The following is a 23,665-nucleotide window of genomic DNA, read 5'->3' as shown; positions in this document are numbered from 1 at the left end:
TGATCAGGGGTGTATTACATTTTTCCACCGAATCGATCAAATGCAATCAAAACGTGTCCAGAACATAAGACACATCTTCCTTATATCTAGCAATGAAAGAATATATTAATATAGCAAGCAGAGATAATCTCAGCATTTCAATTGTAAAGGAAAATAGACAAAAACATAATATCTTGTAAACTAGTGGCCAAATTTTTGGTTACATTCAAAGTAAAAATAATATTTGAATACTATATTTATAAATAATATGAATAAAGCCGCTTTTTAAATCTTTACCCATAACGTTACTAATAAAAACACAAAGCAAAATGCTATTAAAAAAGGTTTAAATTAGGCTTCAAATCTTTCCTGCTCTTATTTCTGTGCTGCTCTACATTCGTGTATTCTTGGAAACAAGCAAACAATGAAAACAGGACAAAAACAACCTTTCAAAATATTAATGCATATTTATATAAACTGTATATATTTATATATACTGTATATATTTAAATTTGATATGTACTTACATTAAATTATGTTAAAAACGCATCCTAATGAATTTACATTTACTCTAAACTAATTTATTCATGGTTGAGAATGGTGCCCATCTAAATGTGAAGCAGTCAGCAAGATCACTTTAACGCTCCATTCAGCCGCGTCACTGGACCTTGTGCTTGGCAAAAATGTCGGCCAGTTCCCAGTGTGAGCTAAAAGCACTTTAGCCAGCTGCTAACCAAATGTCCTCAGAGAGCCACTTTCTGCTAGACTGAATTAGCTGAGCGGCTGAAGAAACCCGGCATATCTGAGGTTCCCTCGTTTTTCTGCCGCAGTTCATTTGTTTAAACTCATCCGAGAGGTCTCCCCGACATTGACAATTCTGTGACCTTTACACTCACGGCTCTATTGTTGGTCATAGATGTGCTGAAACATGTTGAGACAGGAACGCAAAGCCCATTCCAAATCAGTTGTCGAGAGCAGGGAGCCGTTCACAGCCCTCTGGCCACAGTCACATTAGGTCATGCAAAGACTTGTGGGTAAATGTGCTGCTCCAGTCACCGTGATGTAGAAGAGCGAGACCTCCCGTTTAAATCTCGAAAGCCTACCCAGAATTCATCGCATTTCACTTATTTTGCTGAACACTGAAATCTCCACATGGCGAACGCAGGGATGCATAAAGTGTATATGCAACATGTGCCTCTTCGCTATTTTTGTTCCTTTTTTTGCTGTCATTAGTTCAAATGAATCTGCATCCATTTCAGCCTGCGCAGTCATATGGGTCGGAGGATATGCTGTGTGAAACACATGGGGAAAGGAGCCTATGGCGATTAAATAAACATACATAACATTCCCGGCCGAAGGATTCGGTTGGGGGAGGTTTTTGTCACCATGTCCTCGCTTCTGTCTCAAAGGATTCAAGACTCAAGAAGTGTGGGGCTTGACCCAACAGAACCAGCCTCCAGTATCTCTTCCCATCCGCTGAGATATTGAACTGAATCATCTATATGCGCCATTATATAGCAAGCAAGGCAGAACAAAAAGCCCTTGGGAGGTTTTCTAACCCCAAATTAGTGGCCATTGAAGGCTGCATTACGGAAGAGTGCATAATCAGCCTTCAAGAGTGCTTAGTTCAACATTGACCAATAAGAGAGCCAAACACACACGCATAGGCAATAGTCCAGTCCCAGAAGAATGAAATATCACAGATGAGATCGCTTAAATATCTCAATCATTTCGCATAGACAGCCGTGAGATTTAACAGAGAGTCAATGGAAAGACGCATGTGTCTCAGATATTTCTCCTGAGAAAAATACCTAGAATTCAGAATTTCAGAAGACAGGTTTGCCAAGTCTACAATCAATCTCAATACTATTCCCAACATTTCATCGAATTTACCCAAATCTACGTATTTTTTAACCACATACATGTTTGTATTTTTATTTCTATCCTACGAAATTTAGGATATAACATAGTTTCATAGTTTCATGTCTTGAATTATTGAAACTAAACGTAATTAACATGTTTGTTGAGTTGCATAGCATTTGACATTAACAACAAAAGATTTGGTTAAAGAATGAGTTATGTTGCTATCCCAGCAAATGCATGGTTAGTTCAGGGACGGATTAACGCACAGGCCCAATGGGCAAGTCTATGCCCAGGGCTCTAGACCAGCACTCTAGACCAGGAAATAAAAAAATATTTATACTGTAAGTATTTTATAACTAAGGGGTAACTATTTGAATGTAATGTGGTATGCATGACCTGCAGTATGCGTTAACAGACTACAATTTTGTAATCACAATGTACACATCAATAAGCTACATTGGATAGTAATTAAGTACGGGGTTCTTATTTAAGTAGGTTACACAAACAAGAAATAAGGGAAAATGATGCGCGAGCAAAAAAGCACGAATAAAGCACGCAGAAGTTTTGACTTTAGGATTTTTATTTGATTGATTTTAGTATTGTTGGTCACAAATAATTGATTTTATTATGAGTTATGAGTTCGTTTGAGGAGTTTTAACGTTATAAAAGCGCAAAATCAATGTTGATATTTTGAGACTATTATCAAGTATTTCAAGAGCAGTTTGATTTGGCATTTTCCTTTATTCCCCAAACTTTACATTGTAAATATATAATATAAATATTGTTTATTTTGTCCCCATATTGTTCCCTTTTACCTGCAGATATTTACCGAAGATGTACATTATTGTTACAATTAGTTAAGATGTAAGTATGCGGTTTATTTCGGAAAAGCATTGCCAGGTTAAAACCAACTTTTTTGTTAAGATAACGATAAAATGCTTTGGTTTATTTTTTGTAATGCGTGGACTGTTCAATGCACCTCTTCTTAATGCAAAAATGTAAACTATGAAAGGAATAAGCCTATTCCCACGTAATATGAGTTGGAGTGATCAGAAGCTTTTTAGGTGTTGAGTACTGCAAAATATGAATAGACCAATTTGTCTTGTTTCTTGTGCATTTTACACAGAAGACGTTTTTCTATTCTGCTGAAGTAATTTTATTTAGTTTTTCTATGTAAACACGCTCTAGATGGACGCGTTTAACTGTTTTGTACGGAAGCTGTAAAGTGCCAAACAAAACAACAAATCGCAAAACAAACAACAAATCTAAAAGCCAAAAAACGAATCCTGAATCACAATTATAAATCTGAAAACGCAACACCAAATCTGAAAACACATTAACAAACCATAAAGCACAACATTCTTTATTTGTGTACACTGCCGCCAGCTACTTCTTATCATTCTGGACCGCTAGCTACAGAACTGTACTTCCCGTCCAATCAGCAGTAACTACCCCGGTCACACAAAAGACCTACCTTTTCCGGTTTTACCGATTTGTCATTATGTTATCTGACTTGTTATTTTGTTGTCATTATGTTATCTGACTTTATGGTTTGTTTATGTGTTTTCAGATTTGGTGTTGTGTTTTCAGATTTATAATTGTGATTCAGGATTCATTTTTTGGCTTTTAGATTTGTTGTTTGTTTTGCGATTTGTTGTTTTGTTTGGCACTTTACGGCTTCCGTAGTTTTGTCCGCATCTCACGCCGTTTCCATCGTCTCTATGTCAAGTTAATTTCAATTTTTACACGCATTAATGTCAGTTCCACAGCATTGGACCAATCAGAAGTCCCTGAAGGCGGGACAAGTGTCGTGAGCTTTTGTCTACAATAGCAAGTTGGCATATGACAATTTCTGTTATCAAAAGAATGCCACGAGACCCTCAGGGCTTGTCTTGTGCTTTTTCAAACCATTCCTGAGCGCTGTGTCGTGCGTTTTGCTTCTAAGTCCTGTGGCATGTGTGCAACACTGTTCTCGTAAAATATGTAATACCAGGGGGACTTTAAAACGTCCGAGCCTAGGGCACATCAAATTCATAATCTGTCCTTGGTTTAATTGCGCTTTTTCTTTGCATTTAACACTTTTTGTGCATCAGAACACACCTGCGTCCCATTTTTTGGCAGAATATGTGTGCATGTGTGTATTTACGCTCATTTAAGAAATAATTCACGCAGCCATGCGCAAAGAAACCGTGACCCTTCCATAGGTAATCAAACACGCCTAAATACATTTGATAACTACACGCATGTTCCAAAATACTTTAAACTTGAAGAACAAAACCTTTGTGTGCCGTTGATAAAGGTTTGAAGATCACGTCCATTGTGGCCACTTCAGTAAAGAGGAGCAGCTGTCATCCAAATGCAACAGTCCCTGGATGTGACGTTGGTCCAGTCCCCAGACTGCGACTCTACAGATGTTCTTGATGGGAGACCATGGCTGGCCCAGTGTACACACAAAAATTTTCCCCCCATAGGAGCAGCAGCCAATGTCTACACCCCTTGTGCGTACTATTTTGCCATGTGAGTCAGGTTAATATTTACATTGGTTTGTCCTCCAATGACCAGCCTTCCTATTTTTAGCAACAGCATCATGAAAACATCATTGAAGTGTGTCAGCATCATGACAACATCATTGAAGTGTGTCACTTTTCAATGATACATTTTATTTATATTCCAGCTCACAATGCACAAGCTGCTTGTATGTTGGTTTCCCTTAAAATTTTTAACATTTTGGATCTGTGATGTTATCAGAACGTTTCAGCTCAGCTGTGCATTATGGTATTATGTTTGTAATGCCAAGAATCTAGGGATCACACATGCTGATAAAAAGTGTGTACGTTGAATACCTTATAATATACATATTAACAAGCACATTAACAATTGTATAAGTATATATTAATGTCCAATAAATATCAACTAAATAAATCTTATACTACTTATTGCATTGCTACTGACCACTGCTGACCAATAACCAATAACCGTTTTTCACAATAAATATGTTTTAAAATAAAAAAAGTATAAATCGTTTGATGATCAAGAGTGTGTAGTGCTACAAGATAAAACTAACACTGCATGTGCAAAATGATTTTCTTTAAACAGTTATGTGCTTGTTATGCAAACACAAATAAACCAAGAAAGGCAGTGATTGATCGCAACCGGGTATTCCGGAGAGGTGTTTCATAATATATGGTAATGAGATATATCACCTAAATAATCACATGAGCCTTACACTAAAGAAATCATTCAGATTCATAATTCAGAAGCTCGTGGCCTTGTCTTGTTATGATAATGATTCAACAAGGTTGCTGAGTTATGAAAATACAACCAATGATTGACTTCCATTTGGATATTTTAGCCAATCCAGATATGTACTGTGGCTGCAGCAGGAATGCAGTAGCATGAATTTCACATACTGCATCTGTGAGGACCTCGTGGAGTCTTTTTAAGCCTGTTCCTGAATCAAATGGACAGATTTTGACAAACATCTTTTAAAGTGACTAATAGTGACCTTATTGGATTGCCGGATCATTTTGTCTCCTTCTCCTGACCATAGACCTAGAAGATGAGATTTGCACATGCACAAACAGTAGACAAGTAGATGTAAGACTTAGTGGGTTTTATTTCAATGTCAGTGAGTGTACACAAAGACAAAATACACAGCGTGACTTTCACTTTATTCTGTTCCTTGCACAAAGATGTGCATAATACATGAGTAGGGCATAACGTTCCCATTTAATTTAAATTGATGCCTGATAGACGTTCCCAAAATGTATCACCTTCCCGCTTACTGTATATTCAGATACAAGTCATCCCCAAAGTTTCAGCATGACATGAACGTGACTCTAAACATCTGTGTCTGTTCCTCCCCATCGTAGGCTATTTATATCCAAATATCCTGGCAAGTAATTTATCTTTCGGAGTTTAATTGACCTTACGGGGGTCTCGGGCGCACCAGGACAAAGCAGCAGTAAGATTAATGCAGCACGGTGTGAGATGAGCTAGTGTGGAGGACTCTCAAAGGACTCGCTGTGCTGAGTCTATACATTGCCGTGGCTCGTCTCACTGACTCTGCTGCGAAGGTGGATGTCCCAGCCCATGTTTCTCTGGTCGGAGGCCCCTCATCCCACGCTGCCGACTGCAGGGGCGTCTTATCGAGGGGACAGTCCGCGCAGCTTTTGTCGTTGTCAGTGTTGACATTACCTCTTCCGTCCATCCTTTTGTTTTGGATTTAATTACATGTCGGGCGATGAAGTGCCTGTCAGTGTTTTTTTGTCTGGCGAGCACGCTTGCGTTCGGGGACTCCATTGTTGTCGCAGGCTCGTCCAGATTAGCTTTTCGCAGTAATCAGTAGGAAGTGTGTTTTTTAAAGCGCTATTGAGCTCCTGTGCTGTCCAAGAGCAACAATAACAACGCTACAATGCTTTTTATGACTTTGCGTTTTGCTGCCAGAAAAGGATGTGGACCTTAAAAAAACGCTGTTGCCAGAAGTGGACAGTTAGCTGCTACCAGAATCACCTAGCACATATAAGACCACCAGATGCAAACCCAACTCAAGGCAGTTATTGTTGGATGGAGGCAACGTACTTCAACACTGTGTGTTGATAATTGGATGCTTGGCTTGTGAATACATACATAATACTTTTGCATCTTTTTATGTAGGCCTGTAACCAAACAGATCTCATCCCCATTGTACTTATTTTCCTTACTATGAGATCTGAATGGTCACTGACATTATTCCAAATGTATACAGGTTTGGAAAAACCCGAGGGAGAGTAAATGATGACAGAATTGTCATATTTGGGTGAAAAATCCCTTTGAAGCTACTTGCAGTGATTTACATTGTCGAGTTGATAAAATTATTTTATTGGTTGAGCTGCCGTTGGGTTGAGCAGTTTGACTTCTTTTGATTTTATGCGTAAAAAATCTAATGCCAAAATACTGTCATCCTCCATTAAATTCTTTTTGACACAAAGAAACACATCCAGTGTGAACAGCCTTTTAAAAACATATCTTATATTCAGTGCTAGCATAAACGCTAGCATAATACAGAAGACTTAGCCAGTTACCAGTTAACCAGTCAATCAGACAATAAACTGACTAGTCCATTAATATAACCATATTAATCGTATTCTGCACATCCCTAATATACTAGCATTACATAAAAAACACCCACCTTTAAATCAATGTCACGTTAGCGTGTACAGTACATGCACATAACCGCTGCGTGCATGGGATCAAACGCAGACACCGCTCTCTCTATATCTGTCTCATTGGATTTCACTCTCCCTGTTTAACCATCCCTTTGCCCGTGTGTGAGCATACCATGCTTAAATGTCACCGAACATGTGGCATATTTGGTCACCACAGTCTTATACGATTAACATACCCAGATATGTTGAAAAAAGAGTCCCCCCCATAAACTTCTTTCCCTGTCTGTCTGTCACTCTCTTCTCTTCTGCTCATCTGTATGCTTGCGGGGATGGCCGGCTGGTGACTGCTTTGTGTAATCCATCCCTGCTCTGCATTGCTTGTCAAATTAATGAATCATCAGTCACCAGGTATTAAGCAACGAGAAGGTCTCCAATGTCTATCCCATTTTCCTTTATTCACCGCTCCATTAGTTCCTCTATCCGGGGGTGTTGGACATGCCAATGCTCACCATTGATGACAAGAATATTCACTAAAGAAATTCCAAGGCATTGGTATTATGGCTGCTATAGTAAAAGTAATCGGTGAGGATGTTGTCTGGTATATGTAAAAGCCAATGTCCCTTTCCAAGGTTTATTTAGCTGAACACACACTCGGACTGCCTAGAAAGCCTAATTTGTGAAATATTGTAAGTTTGATCTCATTGTATTGCAGTATATGTAAAGTGAAAAGCCATCAGACATACTAACAGAAAAAAGTTAAAAGATGCCCACTTAATTCCTCACTGCAAGCTTTCAACTGTCCCCCCAACCACCACCGTTACCGTGTAACGTCTCCAAATAGAACCGATGTACATGGAACGGCGGCTCTTATTGGCGTGACCTCACAGACAGCGCAAACAAAGCAGTGACGTACCCTGCTGTGATGTCCGTGTTCTTCGGTCAGCAGATGATGCGATATCCTCCAGCTGTGGATCCTGCTGTTGTGATCGCATGACTGTGCACAACGTGAACAGAGGTTATTTATAGCCCATCTGTTTAACTTGCCGGTGCCCTAATGTGAGGGCCGTAGCCTCTAATGGAGCTGAATTTAGGTCCTGAATGAGATTTATTAGTTATTGGTTTTCTGCAAACGGTTTTCAGCTTTAGCAATATTGTTTGCAATGAAAATGTTTCATTTACATAAAAAAGCTGAAAATACCACAGCAATCCTCTTTTGGGTGGGCATCACTGACATTTGTAACAAATATGTATTTGTCTAGAATTTTCAAAATCACAGATTGTGGTCCTGAGGTCGTCCTCTATTGCAGTAAGGGATGTTATCAATAAGACTGAAATGAGTTTGTGTGCTCGCGTGTGCGTTTATGCTGATGTAGTGGCACAAACACTGCCTCACATTTTCTGCCGTTGTAGAAATGTTTACTCTGCGCTTTTGTTGCCGAGATAGGGCACATGTAAATACAAGTGTGTTGAATGCTACATTTTCTGCGGTTATCATACCTGGCTGAAAAAAAACATCTTCTCAGATTGGATGATGTGCACGTTGTGCTGTTTTGATAAGCGACATTTATTACAGTTACTGGACTGTTGAGCTTATAGAATAAAATCTCCTATTGTTAATTCATTACGTCAAGAAGTGTATACAGTACATTACCTTTAAAGCAGACAATATATTTATATAATTATATTTATATTGTGTGTATGAAGTGGAAGATTGTGCATGTTGCCATATGCAAATTATACCGCATTTGAAATTTCTAGAAGGAAAAATACTGTATTTGGACATTGCTGGTATAACATAATGCCAAATCATTTAATAATGTTAAATACAAATGTATATATAGTCATTTCATTACCTGCAGTCTATTAAATTCTGCTGTTATGTTTTTAGGCATGTCAAGTCGAACACACACCAAAAAACATCCAGAAAAAGAGCAGAATTTGCAAAAGATAAATAGTTTGCATCTCTGAAATCTCACCATTAATCATCTGTATTGTAAAATCGTTGGCTTTGTTATGTTTGCCTTCCCACATCTCACTACTACACAGTCACAGTCATTATTGCCCGCCTTCACTGAACGTTCTGTCTTCTTTAGTTTTATTGGCTGAATTGCTGCTTGGCCTCTGTAATTATATTGGCTGAAATTCCATAAACCCTGTTTGATTGGTCAATCTGTTGAAATTGGGTCGCTACCAAAGACCGTAGATGCAAAGCCTGCAAACTTTGGCCAAAAAAAGCGTAATGGCTAATGCACACGCAGTGGCAATAATGATCACTCATTCAATAACGCTTTGACTCAGGGTTGCAAAGTACCGGCAACATGTGAGAAGTGCAGATACGCAAGAAAAAGTGAAGGTACGCTAGAATAAAATAAAGACGTACCGGCCCACTTCAAGCACTGTTTGTGTTTGTTTGTGGTGATTGCTAAGGTGTCACTATTACTATAGATCGTTTCATTGGACGCTTACGCGCTGGACCCCTGGTTAACTTCCGGTATGTGTTTGTCTAGTGTCTAATAATATTACTATTTATTTTATATTTAATTAATGTTAGTATACATTTGTATTATTAATTTACTGTATAATAATTGTATTAAATAAAAATATGGTTGAATGGGTCCTGTAGTTTTGACGCATTTAAACAAACCGTATGCCAATTGACATCTAGCGGTGAGCTCGGTATCGGAGTCTAAATTCAATATATTAGAGAGACAAGTTTAGCCAAGGTTCTTCTCGGTTTCTTTTCAAAAATATTCTACAGGCACTGTATTTTTTGTGAATGTGTACCGGAAGTTAAGTTGGGGTGACAAAAGTATGCATGCACATTTACACAGATCCAGGAAAACGGATAAAAACGCTGTAGTATGCACGCCAGGTCAGTGGATGGCGATGTTGTTGTGTAAAGAAACACAATGCACAGTTATTAGCCAAAAGTGCTTTTTGATACCGTCGATAGACGTTTACGTCGGTTTAAAATCTGGCAAATGTAAATAGTGTTTCTCTGCTGATCTCATTGGTGCAGAAAATCCACATTTTGCTGGGGAAACGTTAATACATAGTCGAGTGGCGAGAGCTCACAGTTTTAGATTAGATTAGATTCAACTTTATTGTCATTACACATATACAAGTACAGTGTAACGAAATGTAGTTTAGGTCTAACCAGAAGTGCAGTTAGCAAGTGCTGAATATACAGTTAGAATAAATACAGTACGGGAAGCCACCATATTGTTTTGGCTATACTTTGGTAATACACATGCATGTGATATCATCGTTTTCAGAAAGTTCCGTCTTGCAGTTTACATGCAAAGGAAACTGCTTTTCGATTTGCAGGGCACGCAAATTGGATATGCAATGATGATGTTTCAGGGTTTAATCAAAATTTCCCCATGTTTTACTTACCTTCAAGGCATCTTAAGTGAATGTGACTTTCTTCTTGAGAATAATGCAGTCGGAGTTATTATAACACGTATACTTCATCTTCCAAGCGTTAGAACGGGAGTGAATGGGGGCCAATTTTTTGAAGCTCCAAAAAGTGCATCCATCCATCAAAGATCGGCTCGACACGGCTCTGTGGTCTTAACAAAGGTCTTCTGAAGTGAATCGATGCTCTTGTTTAAGAGAAATATCCATATTGACAGCGCTATTAACGATAATGTCTAACATCTGCTGTAGGCAAACTAGAGGCTTCTTTTTCTGGCAAATGACGCAGGCGTGTTGTTAGTTCCTGTGATGAACACAGCATTTTTCGTTTTCAGCCAAAGAAACATTGCCTCTGGGCAGGTGGTTTCTTCACCATCATTTAACTGGGGAACTACTACCTATTTAGTGGGAGAGATCCCAAAATGGCTGTTTTGGTCGCAAAGGTTGCCTACCCCTGGGTTAGGTGCTCCAAAATATTAAAACCACAAATTATTCTGAAGCATTTAGCGAACAGCAACGCAGTTCCCAGCTCATCGGAAAAACGACACCAAAGGGGAACCCTGCACGTTCAAAAGTGACGCCTTGCTTACTGAGTCGGGAGTAAGAACGGGTTGTACCAACCTGATTTCACCAGAATCCACAACTATTTTACAAAGTATGAATTTGTTTGAATTTGTACGATGTGAATTGTACAAAAACTTATGATTATTTCAAAAGATTGGTCAGTTCGCAATCGTCTTTCCGGGGGGGGCATTGGTCTGTCCCTCCATGGGTGCACAGGCCCTTAGAATCATTCTCACCGTCCCCCTCATTATGGCACCCCGTGTTGCCGTATCATAAACGTAATAAACAACGCATGTAAACCCATGATTTTATACAATACAGGAGAATGAATGTTGTACTAAAGCAATTTTTTTGCTGAAGCTTTCTAGTTTGTGATTGACATTTTGTTTATCTGCCTTTCTCAATGCTTATGAAAACTTTTTGGGGGTGAACTCGTCCTTTAAAATCAGTAGACGCGAACATCACTATAGTTAGAATAACTTTAACACACATATGTTTAACATACTATAAACTATGTTGCACCTTCACAGACTCCTACTTGTGGATCCAGACACAATAGGATTGATCCAGTCTTGTACTGCATTTTATTAAAGAGCAGGTCACGCTTGTCGGTAAATTCAGCCGCGGATCATCTGAGCTCGACTGTTATCATAAATAGCAACCAAGGGGCGTTTAAAGTCCATTTAAATTGATGGTGCAGAAAGTCAGCCCTTTATATCCTGTATAGTCCTAATTACCGTGTCCCGAATTGCTTCGAGTGGCAGAGCACATTTACTCTTCATCTGGGATTTTGATTTGCCGCTGTCCTCTATGACCCTAAGACGGGTCCCTCTGGGAAAAGTATCTGTAGCATTGTCCTGATAGCAACGAAAAATGCGTTCACTCACTGCATACCTCCATCACGCTATCAGACATCAGTGCGACAGACAAGATTTTCAGAAATCCCCTCAGAAAAAGATCATTTTTATGTAAGAATCTAATTTATTACAATTGTCTGGTATAGCATGCATGTTTGCTTGTAAAACATGTATTGGCAGGTGGCGACCATATACTTTAGGCCATATACTGCAGTGCCCTGTGCTCTGTGAAAATGACCAAAGCGTGCGATTATCTTGCTGTCATTGCCAAATATGTCACATGACAATATAATCATCACACTCCATCTACCTCGTGTACAAACACCACAGAACACAGCGCCAATAAATTCTCCTCATTAGAGCGATATTGCACCATCACCTCTGCTAGAGAGATACTAGTATCCTTCTGTCAAATTCAACATGCGGTTAATTAACAATATGCCCAAGAAAACAGCTAGCACGGCCAATGATTAACCCCTTAGCTGGCTTGTCATCATACTAGTTGTACCCTTGTGCATTAGTGCACACATAGATCGGTCAATACACACGCACACACACACATACTCACACGCACTATCCAATTAGCTTCAGCTGATAGGCCTTAAAATAGACACGGAGAAGGTATTTCACGGACCACTTGCTCGTTGGCTCTGGAATTGTGAATGAACTCATCCCTAGTGAAGTGCTGACATTTCTTGGCTGATTGGAATCAATACGGGTGACCTCTCAAAAAAAAGAGCGATATAGAAAGAGAAAGCCGAACACTCAGCTGGGCCTCTTAGTATCTCACGACCATTGGATGCATATCGGACGAAGCCCGAACGGCCTGTTAAACACGCGGCGGATTTGAAATCGGCCCCCCATTGAAGCTCCCGCCTTGTCAAGCGGCGCACAACGACGCATGATTGATATGAACACCCCTGGCTTCACACTAGTGAGTCAACAACTGTTAGACCCCCACTGGATGTAAGAACAGCAGGTTTAGGCCAAAACGCAACACATCAAAATCTGTCAACATTGTGTGCCAGTGAGGTTCTTGCAATGTAAGGTACTGTACGAGGAAAAAAAAGAAGAATATTCTTGTTGAGCTGTAAAATCTGTTAAGATGATGACTCGTTCAATTTATGTCATGTTACATGTAAAAATTAAATGGTTATGCGTTTTAGATATACAGCCCCCCAAGAAATAAGACCACCCTAAATTTAAATTTTACAGCATTTCTAGATGTATTGTGACCATTCTAGTCGAATGTATGTTGAATTTCAACAAAATCAAACCTCAGGAGTGACAAAGTCATCCAACAGCAATGTGAAAGACAGCATGACAAGACATGTAGAAATGTTACTGTTGTGTAGCTTAAAAGGAAATATAAACTTGATTTTGACTTTGCTGTATTTGAGGTCTGAAAAAACGGCTTCATTTTCTGAAAATATAAACAACATTTTTTTTATTTGGGAGAAATGTCGTTAATATATTACCAAATAATACTGAAACTGAAAAAAAGATTATTTCTTTTATAATAAAATAAACTGAATTCACATTGTTATTTATCTGTATTATTTCATTAATGTGTTAATATATATATATATATATATATATATATATATATATATATACATATATATACATATATATATATACAGTATATTCAAAAACATTACTCAGAATACTGGTGAACAACTGTAGGTTTTTCAATGTCAGAGTTTTAAACTGTTCATAAATATATTCATAAATATTTGTGATTAATACGCTTATAATAAAACACTGTGGTTTATGATTATTTCCGTTTTATATCAGTATCGTCTCAAAATAATGTCAGTTCAACAATAAGTCACGGAAACAAAAATCACACTACATCCTGAGAATAACGCTACCAAATAGCTCAACAAGAGGCGGAAATGAGAAAAATACCAGAAAGAAAATAGGGGTCGTGTGTTCTCGTGACTCACGTGAGGTCACGACTTTTTCAAAGCACGAAATGTCCGCTGCTCCATTTGTCATTTTCCCAGAACCCCCTGCAGCACGAGTCACGTGCGTCCCTGGACTGCACGGCTTTTAAATGCACCTCAAAATATTATTGACCTGAATATTATTCACGTTTGTCAACATTTACATAAGATCTCCTCTATTGAAAGGCCAATACAATTACAGTAGAAACACGAGTATCACAAGGCAGTTGTTTTTACTTAAAGAAATACACTCAGGCTTATCTAATTACCTTTCACACTTTATTTGTTACAAAATGTGGGTTTACATCATTCAATTATAGACATAAAAATCCTCCAGCTCTGATGCAAGAGCGTCTGACGCAGACTGTGTCGTACCAACAATGTTTACAATGAATGGTGTGCCTTTCTATGGTCTTTCATGCATTCTCCCAGTTGCCCGAGGCAGTGAAGGGAGATTCTAAATGTGTCCAGAGCTCCACCGATTGAGTCAAACGCAGCACAGCGCAGCTCAGCCAGCGGTCTGCGGGCACACAAGAGGAATAAGATGGAGGGAAAACATAGGAGGAGGGTGGGGGATTCTCTGTGTGCCCCCTTTTCTACGTCATCGTAGCTTTCTTCTCTTGTTTTCACTCTCTTGCTCTCAGAAGCACTGCCTCAGGTCTTTGGCTTTGGCAATAATTCATTTATTTATGGTTTCACTTTGCACTTCCTGCAATTTAAGCATGCACAGGAAGTGCAGCGTCAAAGCCCCCCCTGAATCAGATTGCGTCCGACAATCTTTGCTTTTTTTTGAAAACATTGCGAAGGGGGTGGGGGGCATAAACGGGCGGCACGGACAGGCAACTTCCACAGTCCGAGTCTCCCCATTCTCCTCAATTCTAAAATACAAGACAAGTGTGCTTTGAACATCAGAATTGTAAGAATCTGCTAAATGACTAAATGTAAAGTACTTCTGCCGCTATTGTTCTGTCTCTGCCTCGTTCTCAACCCCCCCGCGCCTGTGTGTACTGAATACAAGCTGCAAGCAGTCACGCAGCTGTTTCCATGGCAATATCTATCTGCGAGAGAGATTCTTAACCCTCTCGCGCAGGCTTTCCTCACCCATAGCCCGAACTGGCTGAAGCAAAGCAGGGGTGCTGCTATTTACAGCAGGCTGTATTTAAACCCTCACAGAAACACATTTGTCATCTTTTTTGCAAAAGTATTTGTGTGGAAATACGTTTTAGGTTTTCTATTGTTGCCGATGTATCATCCGGCAGGCTCGCCCGGTCCAGCAGATGTGCAGTGTTCCGATTTCAGCGTCGGTTAGAGATAAAAAAAGAAATCGAGGGGGGTGTTCGGGGCCTTAGAGGAGGGGTTTCTTCTGCCTTAATATGTGAAGAAAATCAATTAGCAATGCCTGTAATAATAATGCTAACAGATGATTTACCAAAAGTGTTGTGTAATAGCTTAGAGATATATGGATTGCGCAAATCATAAAAGGGAGCTTTCCAGTCAGGTGGTAACAGATTCGTTTTGGTAGATTCAAGAGGCACAACAGGGTCTTTGCTGTAGGACCTTTACCTTTAGATGTCTGAAAGGTTTTGTGTAATTACAGCCGCGGACAAAATGAGAAGATCACTCCAGTTTTACCTTTAAGCAACATTTCTGCATGTATTGTCAATTCCAGTCCAGTGTGAGTTGAATTTCAACAGAAACAAACCTGAGGAGTGACATCTACAGTCCCTGAACGGCAATATAAGAGAATCCAAAGACACATGAAATTTGTGAAAGAATTCTGGCTTATTACATCATATATTCATAATTTCAACTGATCCTAAAACACATGTGAAACATCAGTTTTTAACATTGCAGTAGTGAAGATCGCATCTTTATTTGGTCGTTATTTTGTTTGTCCCCTTTCTGCACATAAATGCATATATAAATATTTTGGGAGAAATGTTCACAGAATAAAACAAAAATGAAAAAGCACAAATTATTCGGTCTCGTCATTTCGTCTCCGGCTGTATTCTTTTGTATTAGCGTCAGGCTAATGGTTTGCCGATGTGAAAAGCTCACACATTCAACTTCATTCAATTGAATCAAACATCTCAAGAGGACATCTCAACACAAACTCTAAGCTGTAGACCGATCACAAAAGACTGGCTCAGCTCGACCAATCAGAGCGTTTCGTAAGGAGAGACTTCATAGCACCACACCAGGAACTCTGAGAATTGAGATGATGGTTTAAAACACAGGTAAAATATGTAATATATGAAGCACTTTTTAAAATCGAAACGTGAACACATATTGCTCAGCGAATCATAAACATAATAAAGTATTTAATAAATCGCCAAAATCGGACCCCTTTAAGATGTTTTGCGCTGTGACATTGTCTTCACGACACCACAGGACTGAACTTTACTGTATATAGTAAAGAGTAGAAATATACTCTCAACTGCAGTAAACACTGTACAACATTTTCACTTCATTGAATGTATTTATGTCAAAACAGGAGCTAAATGTCAATGAAGAAGGGACATGTGTATGAGGATGTGCAGTTAACGCAGTAATTCCAGCTCATACTCTGTGTCTGAGTGAAAGGGGAAATGGTTCAATAATGCTATTGTGTAAATTAACCTTTTTGGCGCACCTTACAAGCACCTAATTGACCGTGTGTGTTAGATTAATGAACGTCATGTGTGTGTGTTATCCCAGGTTAACAAATACAAAGTGAAAGACAAAGCCTGGTTATTGCAGCTCTGAATACATCGTATCTATTATATATATACGGATGATCTGTATTAATGCAACACATGCTGTGTTATTAGACAACCTATGTATTGCCTTTAATCTTTGTATAAGGACTGGTTTGTTTTTCTAGTACATTGCTTTACAGCCATTATATGTTGCACTTAAATGCAAAAAATCTTATTTGTCTTGTGATTCAATGTATTTTTTATTATCATTATACTTGAAATCTTATTGAAGGAGCACTGTGTATGTTTACAATGTCAATAAATGTTCCCAACATTATTTGTCAATGCATGATCAACAGATGTGAGAAGGAAGAATCCAACAGTTCGTTTCTTGGCAAATGGTCCCTTAGAGACCTAACGGTTTACAGAGCTATTTACAATGTGCGACACCATAGTTGTCATGTAGGGATCGAGTTGGGGTTACCCTCCTGTGGCCAGGTGGGTAAGCGTTCTGCACCGATTTGCAGAACACCACACAAAAAACGGAGAATTCGAACGTCACAGCTGGCATCTCTGGGACACGACTGGGATTGGCAGCCGAAAACAGATGAATGAAAGCCTTGCTAAGCATCCTCAGCGAGATGATACGAGAGTAAAATCTCGAGCATTCATCAGTTTTACAACCATTGATTTTCACATGCCGCAAGCTCTCCCGCTGTGTTGCTTCCCATCAAGGTGAGACTCACAGAAGAATGTGTTTTTCAACCTTGTGTCTTTGTGCGGGAACGCCGTGTTCCCTCTTTAGGCAAGGGGACCATGAAAATCCAGTTCAGAGTCCATATTAAGGGCAGTTTGGCCTGGTGAAGGAATGAGTCAAACTTGAGCAAACTGGAGATTTCGATACATCCGCTTGTGAGAGAAAAGGGTTTACAACAGAACTACTTTGATACAGAACATCAGCTGTTGCATTTGAAATGTATCTATAAATCTAGAAGGAAATGTGAATCAGTGCAGCAACCACCTGTCTGTTCTGTGTCCAACACAATGGTTGCTGGGCAGCACATGGATTCCTAGTTTATTAATAGCAATAAAACACAATTGAAATGAACTTAGTTCAACGGTCTTATTTTAGTCTTTGTGAGCAATGAACAGTGTGTATAAAAAGAGCAGGCTAGAGACTTGACGACACCAATGCATTAAGCATGTGATACTATTTATATCACGGAAGTGAGAGTGACCTAGTAACTCACACGCCTTATGCAACATTTGTGCATGTGTGTGCACGCATGAATAAGTGTTTGTGCACGGCCTGGGACTCAACAATTATAATCCTCTCGGATTCTAAACGCTTCCACCTTGGGAGTCGATTACAAACAGGTAGACATTCTTCACGGGACCCCACATCGTGAGGGGAATAGACCAAATGTTGGAATCGGTTCCCAAGGGATCTTGTTTGAAAGCCGAGACTCTTCAAAACTTTCAATAGGCCATCAGTTGACCTTCGAAAGGTTTCAAGTAAGGCAACAAGAGTCTGAAAGCATATTTAATGTAATACATAATGTTTTTGTTTAGATTGCATATAGTTGTCAGACTATTAACATAAATGTGTTTTCGTGAGTAGTGTAGTGTATGTAGGTAAAGACATACCGCAAATGTAAAACATTAATATATACAAAATCAATTAAGCTAGATGTTGCCCAAAATACTTTTTATAATGTCAGGTTGGCCTTCCTTGACAAATATAGGCAGAGCCAAAAATAGTAATAACTAGCCCCAGTCTTGTTTTCAGTGCCTAATGTGCACCTGTGTGTAAAAAACGTTAGTGTTTGTTGACTTTTTATGGTATAATTATTGCTGTCGTTCATGTTCATATTCAATTCAATTTTATTTAAACAGCGCTTTTCACAATTTGCATTGTTCCAAAGCAGCTTTACAGGGGAAAAACGAAAAACCCAAGAAAGGGTAAAACACACTACATGGTGTGTTATATAATAAATCCAATTATTCTAGTAAATAATATCTAATGTCAGCATCTCCTGGTGGTTTATTAAGCATATTTTGCATTAAGTGAATGCTTGGCTGAAAAGATGCGTCTTTAATCTAGATTTAAATTGGGCGAGTGTGTCTGATCCTCGAATAATATCAGGAAGGCTATTCCAGAGTTTAGGTGCTACGTATGAGAAAGCTCGACCCCCTTTGGTGGATTTAGTTATTCTAGGTGTTATCAAAAGTCCTGAGTTTTGAGATCTTAGAGAGCGTGATGGGTTGTAGTGTGATAGAAGCTCTGTTAGGTAGGTAGGGGCTAAACCCTTTAAGGCTTTGTAAGTGATTAAAAGAACTTTAAAGTCAATACGATACTTAATGGGTAGCCAGTGAAGGGTTGATAAAATTTGGGTTATGTGATTATCCTCTTCATATGAATACGCCAAACATTCTTTGAATATTTGATTCAAGAAGCCAAAGCATGTCAAAGGTCCGAGCAGGAGAGACCGGGTTCTTTATTTGCACATTTAAAGCCTAACACAGTGAATGATGCAGTGTACCGCAGACCTTCAGCGTTCACACCACCAAACTGTACGTTGCGCTTAAGCAAGATTGAAAATAATTGGTGTAAGCACAAACCAACTGCACTTGGAACTCAGCAATAGAGAGCGAAAGAATGTCTATCTAAGCCTCTTCGGGACTGCATTTTCGCAGATAAAGCAATACATCACAATCTAGAAGTAAAAAAAAACGTAATTAGCTTTCTGCAACACAACTGAGTGACATTTTTAATAAGAGAATTTGCAACAAACAAATGCAAGCGTTGTAGCACTTTCCAAGCGCACACGTTCTTGCATGCTTTCCAAAGCGCATTTTTTGAGTGAGTCAGCAGAGCTGAAATTGCTGTAGCTGTTCGCCTTTACCTCTCGAATGGCTTTAAGTTTTAAGGTATTTAAATGGAGACAGAAGCACATTCTCCTTTTACAGGCTCCCCAGAGACAACATGTTACAAAAAGCCGAGCGTGCAAAATCTACTACTGATAATAGGCGATTATATCCACTGCACCCAACACATTCTCTATGCGATGTGCACATGATCTCAGGGTAATGCCTTTGTGTGCCTCTGCTGATGATTTTGTTCTAAAAAAACTCATAAGGCATGTCAGCAGTGTTATACATCACTGAAGAAATAAGTCATTCTTTTAACCTTGTCCACAACATATCAAATGGTATATTGTGTTTAATACTGTTAAGTGGTGGAAATAAATATGTTGAAAGTGGAATTTTTTCAATACTATAATCATGTTTTCCTTTTTGACTAGGGGCAATTTCAATGGGCTAGCAGGCATCTTTAATGTACCATGTACTGCACAAACTTAAATGATAATTTCAGGTTTTTGTGTAATTAAAGTAATAACCTTACTATCCTATACATGTATATTTTGGAAAAATGCTAGAGCCCTTTCGAAATTGGACCCTAATCGATAAATCATTTTTGGCTTAATTGTTGATTGTGATGGAAATTACACCACAAATATGGGGATGATGTAGTTTGATGGAGAAAGATCTACAAAGTTCATTGTGTTTTACAAGGTTTGTGTGGATTTCACTTGATGTTAAAGCTTTCATGTTTTTATTTTTATGGTATCTATAAATAAAAGATCTTGCAAAAATTAACAACAATAAGTACATCAAGAAAAGTTTCCAAGACTTTTATTATTATTATTTATTTGTAAGTAAGCATGGTAGAAGTATTTCACAACAGTTCACTGTTTTCAATTTTTTATTTGTATTTTTGCAACAAAAATGATTTTGATATCCATTATTCAGATCAAACAAGAAAAGAAGGTTTTAAATGATCTGGCCTGCAGTGATTTTTCTTCTATCGTTTGACTGTAGAGCAATTTAGATTGAAATAACTACACATACAGTGGTGTCAAAAGAGCACTGTCATTTCCATTGTCATTATCCCAGTGGTCTCTAATATCATAGCTGTCATTCTAATTCATTAAAGCATTTAATGGCATTCGGACAGCCTGGAGCTCTGGCTAAAGTACCTTACGTTAATGAGATGACTGCCGAGATGTCTTGTATCTTCAACCGGAGGTTGGATAGAGGGTGAAACTCAAAAGTCACTAAGAGATGTCTAAATGACCTTCCTATTTTCTACATGCATTTCGAAGAGCTTCAAAGAGCAGAGTTTATACTAGTTTATCAGAGGATACTCATATGTCAGTGTAGGCATATTTGACCCTTGGGTCTATGGCAGGACATTAGCAGGACATTACTTGTATGACCTTAACCCTGTTAGTTTCTCCTACTGTATGATGAATTTGCTCTTTTATTCTTAAACACAGAGACTGACCTGAAGGAGATGTAATTCTGTGTCAGTTAGCCTTTACACTGCAAATGTTACACTGTTTTAGCTTTTATCAAATAGTGCTCTCATTCGTGCATTTACTTTTAAGAAGTCTAATGTTTCTTTTGGGTGAAGAATAGTGTACGATATGTTGAATTAAAACGATTCCGATGATTGTGGTTTTTACTATCCCGAATATTGTCAAGCGGTATATTGTGACTATATGTATATATATGCTTCATGTGTATTTTAATGCTGAAATAAAATGACATTATATCATAATCACAACAACATATTTCAGATTGAAAAACTGTGACTTTCTAAATGAACATTCAAAATAAACAAACATACAGTAGATACTGAAACAGCAATATTTTATCACAATACCATGTTGAGCAAGTGTATTATTTGAAGTCTGTTACTTAAGTTGTCGCAGTCCTTTTTTGTCCATCCCTATCGGTGATTTCTCTCCAGGACATTGAGCACAACAACAATGGATAGTCCAGGTAAGTGACTTGAAACATTAGAAGCAAACTAGTCTTATAAGACAAAAGAAGCTTGTACAGTGCGTCCAGAACAGATGTAATCGACTCTTTCTATAGGGCTTCTACTGATGCACTGGTTGTAGTGTTTTGTACAAGATGAAGACCATATAGATTTTGGGGGGACTGTTCCAAAGTGAAAACAAACCGAATCAGTGGTATTTACTATGGCTGGTTAAAGCATCATTTATAATTTTTATTAATTTGCCATAAGATATGATTAATTAGCTATAATTTTCAGAGTTAAATAACAATACTTGTGTTGCTGTCCATGGTGCTAATCCACTGCCAGTCATATTGTGTTGCTGTCCTTGGTGCTGAACCAGTGACAGTGTTGATGTCCGTGTTGCTGAACCAGTGACAGTGTTACAGTGTTGCTGTCCGTGTTGCTAAGCAGTATACCTTAAGTCATATAAAGCAGTTATTTCTTTCCAAATGAAAGGATAGGGAACTCAGTGTGTATCTGGTAGGTCTGTGTAATATTAGGGTTTACCTCTGTTGTGACAAACAGAGAACGTTTTAATATTCTCTACGAGGACAGCTCATTGAAATTCTATACACCCACCACGCTGTCTTGACCACTGCCAAGCACACATCGAAAGCCACTACACATCACACCCAGTAAACATATGATGTAAAGTCAAGGGGCTGTTACTGATACAGCATGTAATGCCTTGTTAAACTAATCTTGTAAAGCGCAGCTGAACTAACGTAGATACTGCTGACGTCTGCCTATCCACGTCCTTCACATCAACCTCACGTTTCAGTGGGAACTATCAGGCGCAACAGAGAGGGCACATTGCCCCATTTAAGAAGTCAACTGGGGGTTGAGGATGCCCACATCACTATCGGGCCCTCCTGTTCAGGAGATGCAACAGAGACGCCCTCAGCTCCTTTAAATGTGCCATCGAAACGCCACTGCTCTGCATCACTGCTCGCAGCGTTGCCTAGCAACTAGACAAGACACATAGATGCCTGCATCCCTCATGTAAAGAATAAATGGGGAAAATTCACACTTCTTATGTGTCTGTGTGTTGTTCACCGATGTTTTTATGAATTCATTTGACTCCCGTGGAAAATCACCAAAACCCATAAACGTCCCTTGATATTGTGACCCACATGTTGCCGTGTGCAAAGGACACCACTAAATTGTTCCTTATACATCATTTATGAGCAATTCGTATTTTCAAGGTGAGCTGAGCTGAAATATGTGACAAAGCGCAAGAAATGCATGAAAATGCAACGGGATACTCTCGCAGCATCTTAATAGGTTGCAGCCTGCGAGCCGACAAGTACAGACATCATTCCTCCGCGAGACAAGCGCGTGGACAGACTGCCTTTCCTCTTTAGTTCGCTTTTATTTTTTAAATATACACCGGCGTTTTATTCCGCACATCACGAAAGGACCATGTCCTTTTCTCTTCTTTTAAAATCCAAGCGTGCAAGTCGGAGATTTCCGTTCCAGTCTTGATTATTTTCTCGGTTCCTGGAGGTGTTTTTTGCAATAGAAGTGTGTCATCATTTGTGCATTTGTTTCTCTCGTCAACAAGAGCAGGAACATGCTCGGGGATTCAATCGAGAGATAAGGAAGAGTTACCTTGGACATTTTCGACCATTTTATTGTGGTTCATATATATATATCGCAGGGTTTTGGACGGTTACCTACATTTGGCTCTGCGTTTTTTTTCCTTCATCTATTTTATAAGGTTGTACTATAGACTACAAGCTCTGACGTCTGCATCAGATATCCTCTGCTGCATTTCTTTAAATGTGCATTTATTCCCCTCAGTGACTTTGAGAGGAAAATCTCGACCATCAGCAGTGGGGGATGCAGATTTCCTTTGGCTTTTTTTCACCTCCACGCACCCCCAACCTTTACAGCTGAGGGGGAAATAAATAAAAATATCATATACCGTGGAGCATCCCCCCCCCCTTTGAAGGAGCATCACTGGAGCCATGGCTGGTCCACAGCTTTGGACCTGGAAGCTGCGACGACAGGTGTAGAAGAAGACTGATTTCATTTTCTTCTTTTTATTTTTTATCATTTTCTTTGTTTTGGGGCTTTTCTCCATGGTTTGGCTCAAGAAGACTTTCCCGCACTTTTGCAGAAGTCCTGCCGAAGCTGAGAGAGATGTCTGATCTTCTGGTGTTGATCGAGGGGGTCTCTGACCTGCACGGATTTCCATAGCTGAAGAAAAAACAGCTGGGACCCATTAAAGATCTTTCAGAATCATCTGTTTTTTCTTTGCAGGGCCATCACACATGTGTGCATCGGTGGTTTGATCTCAGTCATTCATTTGGACCGTTTTTCTCCCTTTTCTTGGATT

The sequence above is a fragment of the Barbatula barbatula genome, assembly GCF_947034865.1.
Source record: "Barbatula barbatula genome assembly, chromosome: 22".
In the NCBI taxonomy this organism is placed as follows: Eukaryota; Metazoa; Chordata; class Actinopteri; order Cypriniformes; family Nemacheilidae; genus Barbatula; species Barbatula barbatula.
This window is presented reverse-complemented; position numbering follows the sequence as displayed.